Here is a 15,725-nt window from a genome sequence, read left to right on the forward strand (position 1 = left end):
CTGCAGCCTTCAGAACCTATTTTCCGGGGTCGTTTGTGATGCAGCCAACCATATATACTTAAGTGCATTATAACCTTGAGGTAAATGCTAACTTCAAAACGGCTGCATAGAAACATGTCATGTTTTGTGTCAAACACTTTGGAATCATAACTCCACGCCAGTAAAGGGGGGGGGGAGGGGGGGGGGGGGAATTACGATTCCACACTCCTAGAGGGACATATGTGACATACTGGGCTACCCGGTACCAGCTTTCTCGACCTGGGGGGATCACAAAATGGATGCTGCCAGCCACAAACACGAGTCTGCCTTCCTGCTGCTGAGCCAAGCTCGAGCAGGGGAGGGCTTGACAATAGGCTTCCTGTCACAGGTAGGTGTTACCACCTCCCAGATAGGCTATAGTGTATTGGGGCTGGGTGGGTGCACTCAGAGTGCTGTGATGTCTGCACTGGGGGCATATTTGGTGTCCCTGTGCATAGTCCAGCTCAAACCGGTTGCAGGAGCCATTTGCTCCTGCTCTGGCGCGAAACTGGACAAAGGACATGGGTGAAGCCACCACTCTACGTGACCCTCCCATAGGTGGGTCCCCAGAGTTTGTCCCACCACTTCCTTGGGTATAAAGTAGGAACCCCTGACTACAGGACTTTAGATTTTACCTGGACTAAACTCTGCTACAGAAACCAAGTACTTCGACGATCTGCACGACGCTGGATGACTGAAGAATCTCCCTTGGAGTAAAGGAGTTACTCCCCTGCAAGGCAGGCACCTATACGCATCTGATCGGTTTGCAACACAGAAGGTGGGTTCCCGTGGTCTCTGAGGTTGATCTGCGCTCTCAGCTATTCTGAGGCCCGTTTCCCTCGTGGGGACCGTGCAACCTGAACCCCTGTGCACCGTGTACTTTTGCAGCAGCATATGCTTTACGGCAAGCCCTGAGGCTGGGCTTTGGGCTACTTGTAGTCTTGATCCAGAGTAGTAATTGCACCGAAGACTTCCAGCCCCCCCCAGCACTCAACATAGTTTGTGGGACAGCTCTCCCTCCGGACTTTGGTCGTCGACGTCTCCTGGTCCCCGTGGCTGCAGAGTCCAGCTTCACCTCTTCTCACCTGAAACACCCGACATTGGTGGGCATTCGTCCATCGTACCCCTGGTCACTGTGAAGTGACCCAGACTCTGTCCCCTCTGCTTTAAGGTTCTTCTCACCTCGACTCCAGGCATGGATTCCACTGGACACTTTTTCACCTTCCCAGAAGCAGCACTTTTCTGCATCACGCAATTGAAAACTACGAAGGTTTCCGACATCACTTGATCCCTATTTACCTGGCTCCTCTGGGATAGATAACACTGGTATCTCGGTACTCTCAAAGGTGCTGGCCTTAGAACCTTCTATGTTTAAGTGGGTTTGCTTAAAGTCCTCTCCGAAGTGTCCTTAATCTTTAAAATTCCAACCGCAACTTTCACATACAGTTGTACGGAGATCACATCTGTGTTCTCACACTGCACTCGTCCTCCATGGGTCTCCTGGGTCACTACTTTGGGTGGTTCCTTGGGGTTTCAGTGATTCTACGTGCTCTAGGCACTGTGTCTAGTCAAGTTGTGGTTGTTATACCACTTACTTATTATTTGGTTTTGTTTCCCCCTGGAGCCCACTGTGTATTGTGCTATTAACTGTCGTTCTAGTGATTTAATATTGTGCGCTTTGTTCTCTAATCTCAAAGAGGTTAGTAGAGAGTGTTTAGTAATAAATACATATTTTTTATATATTCCTTGTGTGGTACTCCTTCCATTTGGTCATTCAGGAGGTTATAATCTGGTAAACCAAGCTGCTTTACATTCCTTCGAGACTTAGCCTGAAGGCTGCTCTCCATAGCTACCATTAGGATAGCTTTCAATAAAGGTTGTCTTTAACCTAATCAATAAGGGTTGTCTAGATGGGTACAAGGTGCTCACTTTAATTAGCGGTAAGCATACACCAGGCCAACTTCTCACACATGTGAGTGAAGCGTTGATTGTTACATTTGATCTGCAGGCAGTTGACTCCGAAGACATTATATATTATTGAATGTTTATACCGATTCGTGCGTTACTACTGAAAATATAATAGAGAGATACTTGGAAAAAATCTTACAGGCATAAACACTCTAATTTTCCAATTACTTCTTCACAAACAAGTTACTTACGTTAGGTAACACTTTCTGCTAGATACTTCATCAAATCGCAGATTCATCCTCTCCAGAGTAACCCCAGGAACTACACTGAATTCTGAAACTTCTGCAATAACTCCGGCATGAAGAGAGGTAGCACCATCAGCCTCCACATCAAATTCACACCACCTCCAGAAGAGACGGCACAGAGCTGAATATAGGTGCCATCCCTGCACCCGGATGCCTATTTTCTCCTTCATACATTATGAACCCTCAGACGAAGAGTGTGACAATTAAAGAAAAACAGTGATCAATAGATAACTTGTGGACATATTAAGTACAAAAAGGCCACTCCATGGAACAGTTTCCTCACTTTGTTTTAACCGACACAAAAGCAGTGCCCGCTAAAAAGGTGGTGGGCCTGAGGTTCAGATTGTATGCGGACAGAGGGTACAAAATGGCCTTGTAGTGGTGCCCGGGGAAAGGTATTGACAGAAGCCAATGTGGCTACCTAACAGATATCCAACACAGCAGCGCTTATGGCTAATGTCATATTGCCAGCATTTTCTCTGCTGAAATGAGCCCAAAAGGTCCTCAAGTGGCAACTCCTTGGCCAATGCGCAGCATAAATCAATACATAAGACACTCCACCATGTTACGGTCCTTTGTCTATCCCCTCCACACCTGTGAATCCAATAAATAGTCCTATCATAATAGAAGCTTAGGGTCCACTTAAGCTCCAGCTAGTATGGTCTCCTTAAACCTTATGTGGCAGCCAGAAAAATGCATATGGCAAAGAGCACCATCATCTAGGGAGCAAAGGATACTTTAGGCCTTAGCACCAATTTATTGTAGGGCAAGTGCCACCAGCTCAGTGACTCAAAATGCAGGCATAATCACTTGTCAGTGGTTCTGAATCGGACTTCTGTGGAGTGAATCACCACTGGAAGCAGAGCATACACCAAACTAATACACAAATTATTGTTTTTAAAACTGTAGCAAAACAAATATAAATTCGAAAGTTGAAGCTTTTTGTTTCTAAAAGAAAGCAATATGCTAGACTAAAGTGCATCGCAGTCTTTTTTGCTTTTAATGCTCTAATGTTCTAGTGGGAGCGCTGCTCTACCTGTTCCTTCACAGCACCGCGCGGAGATACACCTTCGGGTGTGATGCCGGCGCGTTACAAGCCCATAAATAAATAAATAAATGCATTCTCTTTTTGTTGCACATTTGTGCTTCAATTGAGGCCACAGATGGTCCCAACTACCATTTGCTGTACTTGTGCTGCTACAAGAAATCAGGCTAAGGATACCAACTTAATTTTTAGACTCCAATTTCAAATTCCTTCACAGTTACACGTTATTAAAATGCTAATATATAATTTACTAAACAGTGGTGAACTCCCAGGAGTCTCAGATCACAGGTTAAGAAATATTGAAGAATACTTATGGATAGGTTCAAAACAATCATGCATCAAAAACGTAAGAGGACAAATTTACAGTCTCACTATGGCATAATAAACAGGCACACAAGGAAACTTACACAAAAGCCCTTACAAAAAATGCATCAACGGGGCGACCTTAATAAGCTAGGTTGATCAGCTAAAGAAATAAGGCTGAAGGGCAGATAAATAACCTTTAACAATGCCACTGTAATGTAGAGCTGGGTCAGAGGAGAAAAAAAATGACCAGGACATTAGACAATTTGGCTTGAAAGGAGTCCACCTGTCGGCATGCATACCAGGTCACAAATCTTTGAATAACAGCCAGCATAAATGGGCACTACAGACAGGCAGAGTGCAGCTATAATTAGATCCACCACATACAACAGTAGGTAAAATCTACTGAGCTGATTCCACTCAAGCACCATGCATGGAAGTTCAGATTGTGCATACTCTGGTGCAAGGTCCAATCCCTGCTGGTACAGTGGGTCTCCTGAATAGGGAGCCCAAGTGGAGGCCATATTCTCTGATTCAACAGGTTGGAGTGCCAGACTCTCCAAGCCCAATCCAGGCGCCTCTGGATGAGCTGGTCATGGACTCAGTTGATCTCCTTCAGGACCCGTAGGTGCAACATCAACGATGAAAGCATGCAAAGAAGTCCCACTGAAAGAGTAACAAGTCTCCTGGAGAAGCTAAAGGAGGAACTCCAATGCACAACAAACCAGACACTGCACTGTCTCAGAGAAAGAGCAATTAGGCAAAGACACACCCTGTGCCACTTTCAGATGCAGACGTTGCTAGTGGTCAGAAATATCACATCTGCTAAGTGCATCCGCCCTGGTGTGGAGGGCACGAGCTTTGTGAATGACCATAAGAGAATTCCCATGAGGGAGCATCCACTGTCCCGGTTGCACAGTCTGAAGAGAAATAACGAGAATCCACACCACCATGCTTGCTGCAGTACCACATAGTAGTTGTATTGTCCATCAGGGCCTGGACAGATCATACACCCTTGATGGAAGGCTGGACGGCCTTGAGAGCCAGCTGGTAATCCACAGGGCCCTAGATCAATGCGTCTGTCACAACAGTTAGCTCTGGGTGGGGGGTGAAGACCTTGCACATTAGCCTCTTTCATCCACCACTGAAGATTTTGACTATCTTGTATAAGACACTGACAGGCACCCCTCATCTCCATCCGGAGGGAATGCCTTTCGGACTGCAAGTTCTGCACATGAAGGTACGCCTCAAAGTTCAAGTATACCATCTAGTCTCCAGGATCCAAGACATACAGAATATGGGTCAACATCAGCATTTTTAAGTTGTTCTTTCTCAGGAAAGAATTATGATGCCGGAGGTTCAATATCAACCTCAACTACCTCCGTCCCTTCCCCCAAACCTCACTGCACTACAGGCCCATTCTTCGTAACCAGGAATTATCGGGAGTAACAACCAATGCCCTTCCTCAAATCACACCCTTCGCAAGTAGACACAAATTCCTAGGACACAAAGATGCCATGTGCTGCCAACGTCAGTAACTAGATAAACGTGGGGAGGGCAGCTTTAAGGACCTAGTACTCCAAAGTAAACATATACCATCCAGGCAGAAAAAAGCGGTTTATTAAAAGAAAGATATGGTCAGTTTCAGGAGAAGTGTGAAGACCACTTGCATTCTGGAAATCTATATGCGGGCCTTCATTAGTTCAATCAGGTAGGAGAAGCTGCTCAGTCTCCTTAAGATGGTGTAGTGGGTCAATTCTCTAGCGACATCTGGTTCAGAGACAAACAAGGTCACCAGTCTCTGATAATATTGGTATTATGGAAAGGGAGTCAGAGGAAACTGTCCAACATATCAGTCTGATCTTTTGTAGTCTAATAGTGTGAAATGCAACACAGTTGAAGTCTGTTCCAGATACGACACTGGAACCAGAGCAGAATGTTTAAGGCAGAGGACTAGATCCAGTGCTGGGTCGGAGTGAGAACAAACAGTGTCAGAAAATGCCACGGAATTCCAACTGCAACACCAAACAGATGCATGGGGCCCCAGAGACACACCAAAGGTAAGCAGAACCGCTTGACAAACTGAACCACAGTCTTTTTGAAGGCCTCAATTTTCTGCAGCCTACACAATGGGGCAGGACTCTTGGGGTGTATCGGCACCAAGACAGGAGCAATGACTGTGTGACTTCTCCCTAGAATGGGAAAAGCAAGTAAGGTAGGACAATAGAGACCAATCGGGCAGCTTAGTCAAACTCACAACTATTGTCATGAAACATCTATAATTTAGCATCTGCTTGTCGAAGTTTACTCCCTCTTTAGGTTACCCAATAAGCCACAATAATGCAGAAAAAAGTTGGCTTCAATAACACCTCTGACTGCACAGAGCTGTGCAAAACAGGTCAAGCGCCAAAACACTCAGCACATATCAAATAATATTAGTCACTTACTACAAATTACCTGCCAACAATGAGCAGGTGCATATGGAGATGGATGCAATCCCTTCCATCACCGCTTACAGTCTACCTGCCCCAGACTATGCTGAAGGTCTTTATAGTGCTTCCAGTGGCACTAAACAAAAATACCTCAGGACTTTCCAGAGAATTCAGGGCTGCTCTTCCCATTTGATTCTATAATTCCATGTCTCAACAGAACCAGCAAGAAAAGCTTTCGTTCCGCTGACCATAACACTCCCTTTCCAGCTTTTATGTTTCCATCAGAGACCAACAAACATGGCAGCCAAAGCTACGACACATTGGCTGCAGAGCAGCAGCTACAGGGACATTGATAGAGCTCTCCCAAAGCACAGCACAAGACCGGAACAAACAAATATTGACACAGAACGCAAAGACGTTCAAATCAGCTTTGAAGTGAGTGTCACTAATAATTCTGGTAAGTGTGCCGCTACCAGCCCCTTCCATTACAGATCAAGACAATCAATAGCGTTCAATATTACTGGCAATATACCACTAACATTTATGGAGCCCCAATTGAAGATAAAGAACATTCAAAAGGTACTTTGAATTATTTTGTTAATAAACCTAACTTCTGTACTTTCCAAACCCTATTATCAAGCCAATTTCTTACCTCCATCCAGAAAGTACTTAATCAAACTAGCCCGTTTACCACATCATGATTAACATAAATGAAGTCTTAACTTGTTTCTAAACAAAGGCAGCTTTATATACTAATACATCAATGATACTCATCTTAAACCAAGCAAAATCTACCTACACCACCATGTACTATCCTTTATAGTAATGTTAGGGACTTCATAATTCTTTCCACTAGGCAGAAGAGAGTACATAACCATTGGCTATGTAATATACCTCATACATTTAAATTAAGGCATATCCCATCTTCATTCGACTACTAAGCAACACTTCCCCACCCCCAAAGAAATATCATGCCACGGATTAATACATTTTGCAGCACTTCAAATGGAAATCTTGCAGCACACAGCTGAATTTGAGTTGCCCCTTCTGTCCTGCCTACCACAATCTATTAAAAGGACCCGTACCCCTCCTAACAATGGTAACATCAGTCTGATCTCCCTTTCACTGAACAAGGATAGGACTCCACGCCAGCCACTGACCCCATGTCTGCCACAGGTTTCAAAAGTACACTCACCTCTGTACAAAAGACAGGGTTGACTTCAGTAATGTTAAAAATAAATAAATATAAAAAAATAAAACAAAGATCAGCTAGAATGTGCTTAGATGTGTAATACATTACCGGAATAGCTTAAATGCTCCTGGCACCAAGTGATAATACTAGTACTAAGTGCCCCAGTGCTACATTATGTATTACTCAAATATCAACTTAAAGTATATTTTGGAAATTCAAACATTTTTCTGTAAACATCAGCTGAGTTCAAAAATTCCATACATTTTCGCCTCAAATAAACACTTAAATATTGGTGTACATATATGAATTATGCAAGAAAACCTTCATAATTGACGGGTTCGGAAGCATAACGAATAGCTACTTACAGGTAGCGGGAGAGCTACCAGTAGCTTATGAGCTACTGGTTGGAGAAGCATGATCTAAATCATATTTTTGCATTACAAATTATGTATGCATAGATGGCGCAGTTCTGCACTGCTAAAGGCAATCACATTTTTAGATTTACAAAGATCTTAACTTCGATTTTAAAAAAGTGTCAATCGCAAAAAAGCCCATACATTCATGCTTCTGACCTTTGCAGCAGATTTCACTTAAAATAAGATTCCTAAACGAATCATCCAAAACAGCTCCAGTGAACAGATGCACAATTTCAATTCGTTCAGAGTGAAAGATTACACATTGCCCCATATGGTTCACGTACCAAACAATCATAATCAGCAAAATCCTGATATATTTCATATAATCAATCCCAAGTAAAGCGCCAGAAGGCAAATTTATTTCAACAGCAGAAGATACGCCCTTATGGTAGAAATTCAGATCTGCTCCCATTCCATCTTGTGCTGCTATTATTGGAATCAATTAGAATATTCAACGATATATATATACTACCACATCATACACCGATTCTTCAATGAACATCCATCCACCTATAGTCAAAAAAATATATATAACAGACAAAATCAAGTAATAAAACACACCCAGGGAGATAGTTAACAGGCATTTTAATTTACATAAATGTATAAAAACAAAGTTAAACTATTGCCTCCACTAAGGCTCGAAGGAATCTGATCACTTTTTTTTTTTTTAACTTAGTCTTGTCAACTTTACCCATGTGAGGTTTGTGATGTGCCCGATTACTGGTAGCTGCCATCCTCGTTACAGGCAATTAATAGTTTGCAAGATTATACTCTGTATAGGTAGACGCTGCTGCCCACAAGAAAATTAAGCAAAACAATCTGCACCATTGAGTACTAATTCTCTTTCATCCAACCATGCTCCAATATTTTCACCTAAAAATAGAAGGTGGGGTCACCACAATATTTTAAACAGAGGTGAAATTCAAAGATTCCGGCACACAGGAAATCTACCACAATGCTGATGGTGGGATTTATACCCAAAGCAGACATAGTTGTGCAGTGAATGAACGAAAACACTGAAATCGCAAATCAAAACTCTGACCTGGAGTACAAGAATAACTTTGAATGAATCTAAAACAAACTATCGCCCTTCCTTAAAGGAACTAAGTGTCAATTGATTAAAAAGAAAACTCTTTAGTTAAAAATCCACAAGTCATACAAGACTGCAAAGGTGGTCACAAGAAAATCTTAGTAGGTACCTTACCAGAATGAGGAAGAATTTGCAATGTCAAAACCCACAGCGCTGGATAGCGGCGGCTCTAGCACAATCCAAACAACTTTCGTGGCTATCCACATGGAACGGATTCGAAGACAATGTCCTGAGGAGTGAAATGACTTCAAGTCCTTAACATCTTCATTACTCTTGTGAACCTGGCTGGGGCACACAAAGTAGAGATATCAGAATCTTTATACAAAAGTTCCATTTCTCTTGACAACAAGAAACTTGAACTAAAATTGCCACTAACTTATCAATTATAATTTCATCTTGCTTTTCAGTTTAACACCTATTGTAAATAGTTCAGATTACATCATAGCTCTTGAAAGACATGGGGTTGGGGGCGGTAAATCAGCACAATGTGTACCCTGGGGGATGTACTTGCACCATAATCTCTGGATAACTGTGGTTTGTTAGTTTAATAAAATCAATAAAATGTTAAAAAAAAACTGCAACCAAAAATCTAAACAAATAGCTCCATCTCACCTGACAAACTAGAAAACACCAACTCAAGATATCTAAATGGAACCATAGAAACAAAATTGGTGTCACTACCCCGGATCTGCCCCTCGGAGGGGGGGGTGGGCGATAGCCCACTAATAGCCAGGGATCATTTTATTTTTTAATGTGTAGGGAGGCTGCCCAAAAGGGCCATGCCAATGTCCCCACCACCCTCCAAACCCAAAAGGGACAGTCTTTCTGGCCCCCCCCCCATTTCCCCCTAACCCCCCATAAGCGAAAGATAGTGGTTATTACTGCAACTTTCCCACACAAATGTGAGGTGGAGATGATTTTGTTTTTTTAAATAAATTTGATCCACGCAAGACACCTCCCTGGACTCCCCTCATCGAAGCCAACAACATCCTAGACACCTCCCAATCCAGATTCCGCAGCAAACGCACCACTGAGACCGCCCTCCTCACCGCCACAGACGACATCCGTGCCCTCCTCGACCAAGGCCAAATGGCAGCCATCATCCTCCTGGACCTATCAGCAGCCTTAGACACAGTCTCCCACCGCACACTTGCCACCAGACTCCATGACGCCATGATCCAAGAAAGGCCCCAGACTGGACATGCTCATTCCTCACAGGCAGAACACAGAGATAAGACTCCCGCCCTTCCACTCAAAACGAACAGAGACCAGATCCCCCTCAGCCCCACCCTCTTCAACGTCTACATGGCTCCCCTCGCAACCATCGTCAGAAAGCACGGGCTCAACATAGTCTCCTACGCAGATGACACACAGCACATCCTCTCCATCACGAGGCACATCTTTCAAGAAGGGAGGCACAGCTTCCAAGAAGGGATGGAAGACATCGCAACTCGGACGAAGAAGAGCTGCCTGAAACCCAACTCAGCTCCACCCCCTCCGCATGGGACGACACCTGGTGGCTCACAGCCCTCTGAAATCCATCCACCCCGACAGACCATGCATGTAACCTAGGCATCATACTGGACTAATCGGTCACAATGAATCGCCAGATCAACACCGTCATCTCCACATGCTTCCACACCCTTAAAAATAAAAAAATAAAAAAAACATTCAAATGGATACCCTCCGCCTCCAGAAAAAAAGTCACTCACCGCCTCATCCCCAGCAAACTGGACTATGGGGGAACACTAAGCCACTAATAAAACAAGACTCCTCTGCAAACTCCAGACCGTCCAAAGTTCCACAGCCAGACTAATCGACGGCACAACCACATCACACACCACCTCTGCGATCTCCACTGGCTCCCAGTCGAAAGAAGAATAACTTTCAAGCTGCTCACGCAAGCCTACAAGGCCCTCCACAACTTCCAACCACAATACCTCAACAACTGTCTCTTCTTCCATGCCCTCAAGAAAAACTTCTGCTCAGCCAACCTCTCCCTAGCCAATGTCCCACGCTTCTACAGGAACAGAGCAGGTGGAAGGTCCTTCTCTTACCTCGCAGCTAAGAGTCGGAACGACCTCCCTCTTCACGTCTGGTGAAGCCCGACAATGCGCCAAATCAGAAAAGAATAAGACCCGGCTCTTCGAATGACCCCAACAGAGCTGCACACCCCCCCCCCCCCCCGCGCACTGAGACCCTAACAGGTGAGTAGTGTGCTCTACAAACCCCTGATTGAGTCTAGTTTTCAGAAATAGGTTTTGGGCCTTTCCCGGTTGCGTGTACTTGGCCCACTCACACAAGCGGGGATATGGAATTCCTATAGCCCGATGCCCGAGACATTGTTTGGGGTCAAGGACAACAAGTTTTCATGTGCATTTTGTCCTTGGGACAAGTAGGCCCAACCCCCTGCAGCACAAGCCCGTTGGCTGCCAGTTTACAGTACCACATTATGGATCAGGGAAGGGCACTGTCTGCAGTTAAAGGTAATATTTGTGTCCATATGTTAATGCTGTTCTTACTTGTATTTATGACTTATTAATTAAAAGCCTTTATTATTAGTGTGTGTGCTCTAAGTAAATTTTGTAAGCTCTGACTGCACTATTGACTGGTTCCAGTATAAAAAAGGTGCACACGTTTTCAATGTTTAGCATTATGAGGCTATCTATAATGCTCTCAGAATGCTATCTGATGTGATGCAAATATTTGCAGAACCTTGAAAGCAACATTGATTTGCTTTCAAAATTAAATACTAATTAAAAAAATGCAAAAACATTTAGCTATACTGTAAGGTTTTAGGTACCATTTCTCTGCAGCATCATTTAGTAAAATGTGTTGATGTATGCTAGCATTTCCCTAAAATATTCATAATGTAAAATCAGTGTAACCAGTTTTAATATTAAGGGAAACCTAAAAATAAACAAGCATTGGTAAAGCAGGTCTGAAATTGTTGGTCAGCCTTTTGGTTTTGTCAATGCGTGACTTGTTTTGGCATGGCTTTTGTAAAACCTTATTGGGGTGGGAGCTGCCGGACGCTCATCATTATAACAAACATTGGCAAAAGCAAAGATAGTTTTTTGACTCAAAAAGCACATATTGACGCAGTAGTTCCCGGCACTGAACAAAACTACTGTTGATATGCTCCTTGTAAAAGAACAGAACTTGTCACTCACAATGAAGCTAGCCAAAAGACAAAGAGAAATAATTTTAATAAACACTAAAGGACATGGTTAACACCAGACCTAAATAAAGTCTCAAAAGTGCCCCCATGTCCTTGCATTAAGTGCAAATCTACGGCTTTTGTGAACTCACAAGACTTTACAGAAATAAGCCAAGAAATAGTACTCCTAGAAAATATTTGTGAACTGCTTTTTAGCATGAGAAAATATGCAGGTGTAGATTTTCTCGTGAAAATCTGAGCGTTTGCAAGTTCACTTTCCCTCCAACCCCCTTTTTCCCCAATCCTGGAGGAAGTTTTATGTCTGCTTTTGTCGGGAGTACATTTTCAACCTTTCTCAGTATGGGAAAAGGATTAGAGAAGAGTTGGTGAGAACCCTTAAAACATGCAAGTTAGAAGGTTTGCACTGACTCAAAAGGGCATTCCATTCCTGGAACTATTGCTTACCATTACTTTCAGCCCCAGTATGTAGATCTGAGGAAAAGTCACAACATAAGGGAATTGCTAGTATTCAAACCCTACTTTGGAAGGAAAACTTGCATAATCAGGGAAGCTATTTCAGAGCTCCTATATAGAGATTGCTGCCATAAGTTGTCGCCGCATTACATGGCACAAAAGGGAGGAGTGGATTTTTTTACTGGACAAGTAGATTTATGAAGCAACCTGCCCCATGGACAAGTAGATATTTGATTAAATTCCACACCCCTGCACAAGTGAGGTAGCATTTTTATCGGGAGACCTGGGGGAAGGCTGGGCGGTAGGAAACTTGTGTCGGCCTTGTGATTCCACAGCTTAACTACATAGTAATGTGAGAAAACCAAGTCTTTTTTTGTGCAAGAAAATTTGGGAGTCTACATAGTATGTTTTGGGCCATTTCCTGTTGCGGGTACTAGGCTTACCCACACAAGTGAGGTAACGTTTTTATCGGGCGACTTGGGGAAAATGCTCAGTGGGTGGAAAATTGTGACTCCCTGTAGATTCCAGAGCTTTCCATCATAGAAGTGTGAAGAAAATTTTTGTTTATTTTTCTTTTACAAAGTTTGAGGTTTGCAAGGGATTCTGCATAACAGAACTTGGTGAGATCCAAACAAGTCACCCCATCCTAGATTCCCCTGGGTGCCTAGCTTTCAAAACTGCACGGGTTTGCTAGGTTTCCCTAGGTGCCGGCTGAGATAAGGTCCAAAATCTACAGGTAGGCACATTGCAAACAAATAGTTTTCACTGGAAAAATGTGATTGCCCAAGTTGCATTTTGGGCCCTTTCCTGTCACAGGCACAAGGCCTAGCCACACAAGTGAGATACCATTTTTATCTGGAGACTTAAGGGGAACACAGAATAGTAGAACAAGCGATACCAATTGACTTCTTACTATGCATTTCTGCCTTCCAAATGTAAGAGTGTAAAAAAAGTCATTTTGAAAAATGCCCTCCAATTCACATGCTAATATGGGTAACTTAGAGATGTGCAAATAACCACTGCCTCTAAACTCCATATTCTGTTCCCATTTTGTGAATACATACGTTTCCTTGATACCTATTTTTCACTCAATATGTTACCAAATGAATTACTGTTAACCGGGTACACAATGAAAAACCATTGCAAGGAGCAAGCTTAGTTATTGGTTTTGGAAACCTGGGTTCTTGGTGAACCTACAAGTCCCAATTATCCCCATAACCAAAAGGGTCCAGCGGACACAATGGTAGATTGCATTAAAAAGTCTGCCATACTTATAAGAACTTGGAGGTGAAACCAGAGGCACAAATAGAAGGTTATTCCAACTCAATTTCAATTTTTTTTTTTTATTTCAAATGTTGTTTCCATAACAAAAACTTGATTGATCGACACAAATGACCCGTTGCTGAATTCAGAATTGTGTCTACATTTTAGAAACTTATAGCTTTCCGGGATCCATTATTGGTTTCACACCTATTTCTACCTCTAACTGAAAGGAGGGGTAAACGTACAAAAAAATAGGAAAAATAGGCTACGCCTCAGTAAAATGACAAACTGTGTAGAAAATGTGGGTTTACTGACAAAAGACTGCCTGTTCCTGAAAGCTTGGGAAATGGTAATGTTAGCATTGCAAACCCTTTCTCGATACCATTGGGCGGGGGAATATCCGATGCTTTCTTCTGCTGCACTTTTCCATTCACCCTCCCCCTTTTCAAAAAAACAATTTGTTGTATTTTGGCTAATTTTTTAGTCCCCTCCAGAGAAATCCACAAACCCTGGGTACCTTTAGAATCCTCAGGATGTTAGAAGAAAAGGACGCAAATTTTGTGTGGGTACCTTATGTGGATAAAACACTTAAGAGGGGCTAATCGCAAACTATCCCAAATGGCCCATAAAAAGGCTAAGCACTGGAAGGGGGGGGTGGGGAGGGGGCCTAGTGGCGAAGGAGTCAAGTAGTGTTGGATAGCTACACCCACCACGCTTTTGCCTCTTCATTGTATTCCTCTGTGCTGGTTTATACAACAGGGGGCATCAACTTGGAGGCAGGCAGTGACAGGTGATAAAGTGTCCTTACGTTGACAGAAAAGCAGTAAAGCTAGCCCCACTGGGATCTGGAGTCGAAATTAAACTTCTGCATTCTTTTCGGTTTAAAGGGGGGTGGGGGGAGAGAGGTATTTTAGAACAAGGCACTGGAAATTACGATTTGTAGGGAAAAATCTTGAGGTCTCCTGAGGCCTCTACTCCAACGGATACAATTTTGCTAACATGGGTACAATAATCAAAGAAAGTCCTTACAGTTTAGTGTGCTCCTATCCATGTTGGGTCAACTCAAAAATGGAAAGTGATCCAAGTGCCTAAGTATTTTCAGTGCATCAAGGTACTATTATGTCTACTGCTAAACCGGTGGTACTTGTTGCTCTAAAGATTAAGAGAAAGTAAAGAATCTCTGCCTGCTTTAACTTGAGGATTATACAAACAGCAATTCCGTCCTTATTCAGTAGACACTGTACAAAGGAAATACAAAGTCCCCACATGCACAGCTGCGTCTATCCATGCGCTACTTAGCACTATCTACTCTCTCATGGAATACGGTGCACAGAAAGCCTCTAGCCTTCTCACAACCCACATATACTGCAACCAAAGTTTCCCATATCTGTTTAACTACAACCAATACCCTTTCAACCATGCACTTAATAGGGAGCCTATGAATATGAGACAAGAAAAGCACTTGATATCGTGGACTACGAAGTTCTATGCAAGTGATACAAGCAGATTAAGTACTTACTCATCTGAAGGTGCTACAGGCCTCAGTATGGTATGCACTACATAAAAAATTATATGAGAATACACGAAAAATCCTAAACGAAGGGGACATCTACAACTGGTGGGGTGGCCGTCTGGGTGAAAGGATCCCTTGGTGTCACAGTTTAGCTTTGCTCGGTCCTTTTAAGTCTAATTTCCATGAGCTAGCAACAGTTTATTGTGCAAGTAATGGGCTTAGACCGAAACCCAAGTGTAATGATGTAGCCTTTAATAATGTTGAAGCAGTAAACTACATGAGACCCGAGGCTATCAAGACCCTTGGTCTGGTGTTTGAAACTAAGGATTTCTAGCAATACAATCTGCACAACTATAGCTCTGCTGAAGAAGAATTTACAGTCTTAGTGTGTATACTTGTTCATTGGGAGTCGATACATCAAGAGGGCTAAAGATTTTTGAGGGTGGAACCTGGGTTGCAACATGCCCATGTCACAGCGGTGTGTCCTGCTTACCCAAACAGTCTCCCAGATTCTTATAGTCTAAAAAGGTATGATATTTCTCACCTAGCAAAAAAAAAATATTGGCAATAGGATCGCACCTCATTGCAAACAGTAATTTGGGAAAA

The 15,725-nt window shown here is 43.0% G+C and overlaps 1 protein-coding gene across 8 annotated transcripts in view; it reads right to left on the bottom strand.

Moving 5' to 3' along the window:
- PAFAH1B1 (platelet activating factor acetylhydrolase 1b regulatory subunit 1) overlaps positions 1-15,725 on the bottom strand; it is a 480,612-nt gene that overhangs the window by 403,970 nt on the left and 60,917 nt on the right. For 3 of the 8 annotated variants that reach the window (XM_085649932.1, XM_085649936.1, XM_085649935.1), the window contains exon 2: positions 8,824-8,994. The exons of 3 other annotated variants lie outside the window; for them this stretch is intronic. The gene's annotated coding sequence lies outside the window, so the exon portion shown is untranslated. The remainder of the gene's footprint in view (positions 1-8,823; positions 8,995-15,725) is intronic. 2 more of the 8 variants (XM_085649933.1, XM_085649937.1) reach the window with 1 other exon arrangement.

This window comes from Triturus cristatus, chromosome 3_2 (assembly GCF_964204655.1).
Source record: "Triturus cristatus chromosome 3_2, aTriCri1.1, whole genome shotgun sequence".
Lineage (NCBI taxonomy): Eukaryota > Metazoa > Chordata > Amphibia > Caudata > Salamandridae > Triturus > Triturus cristatus.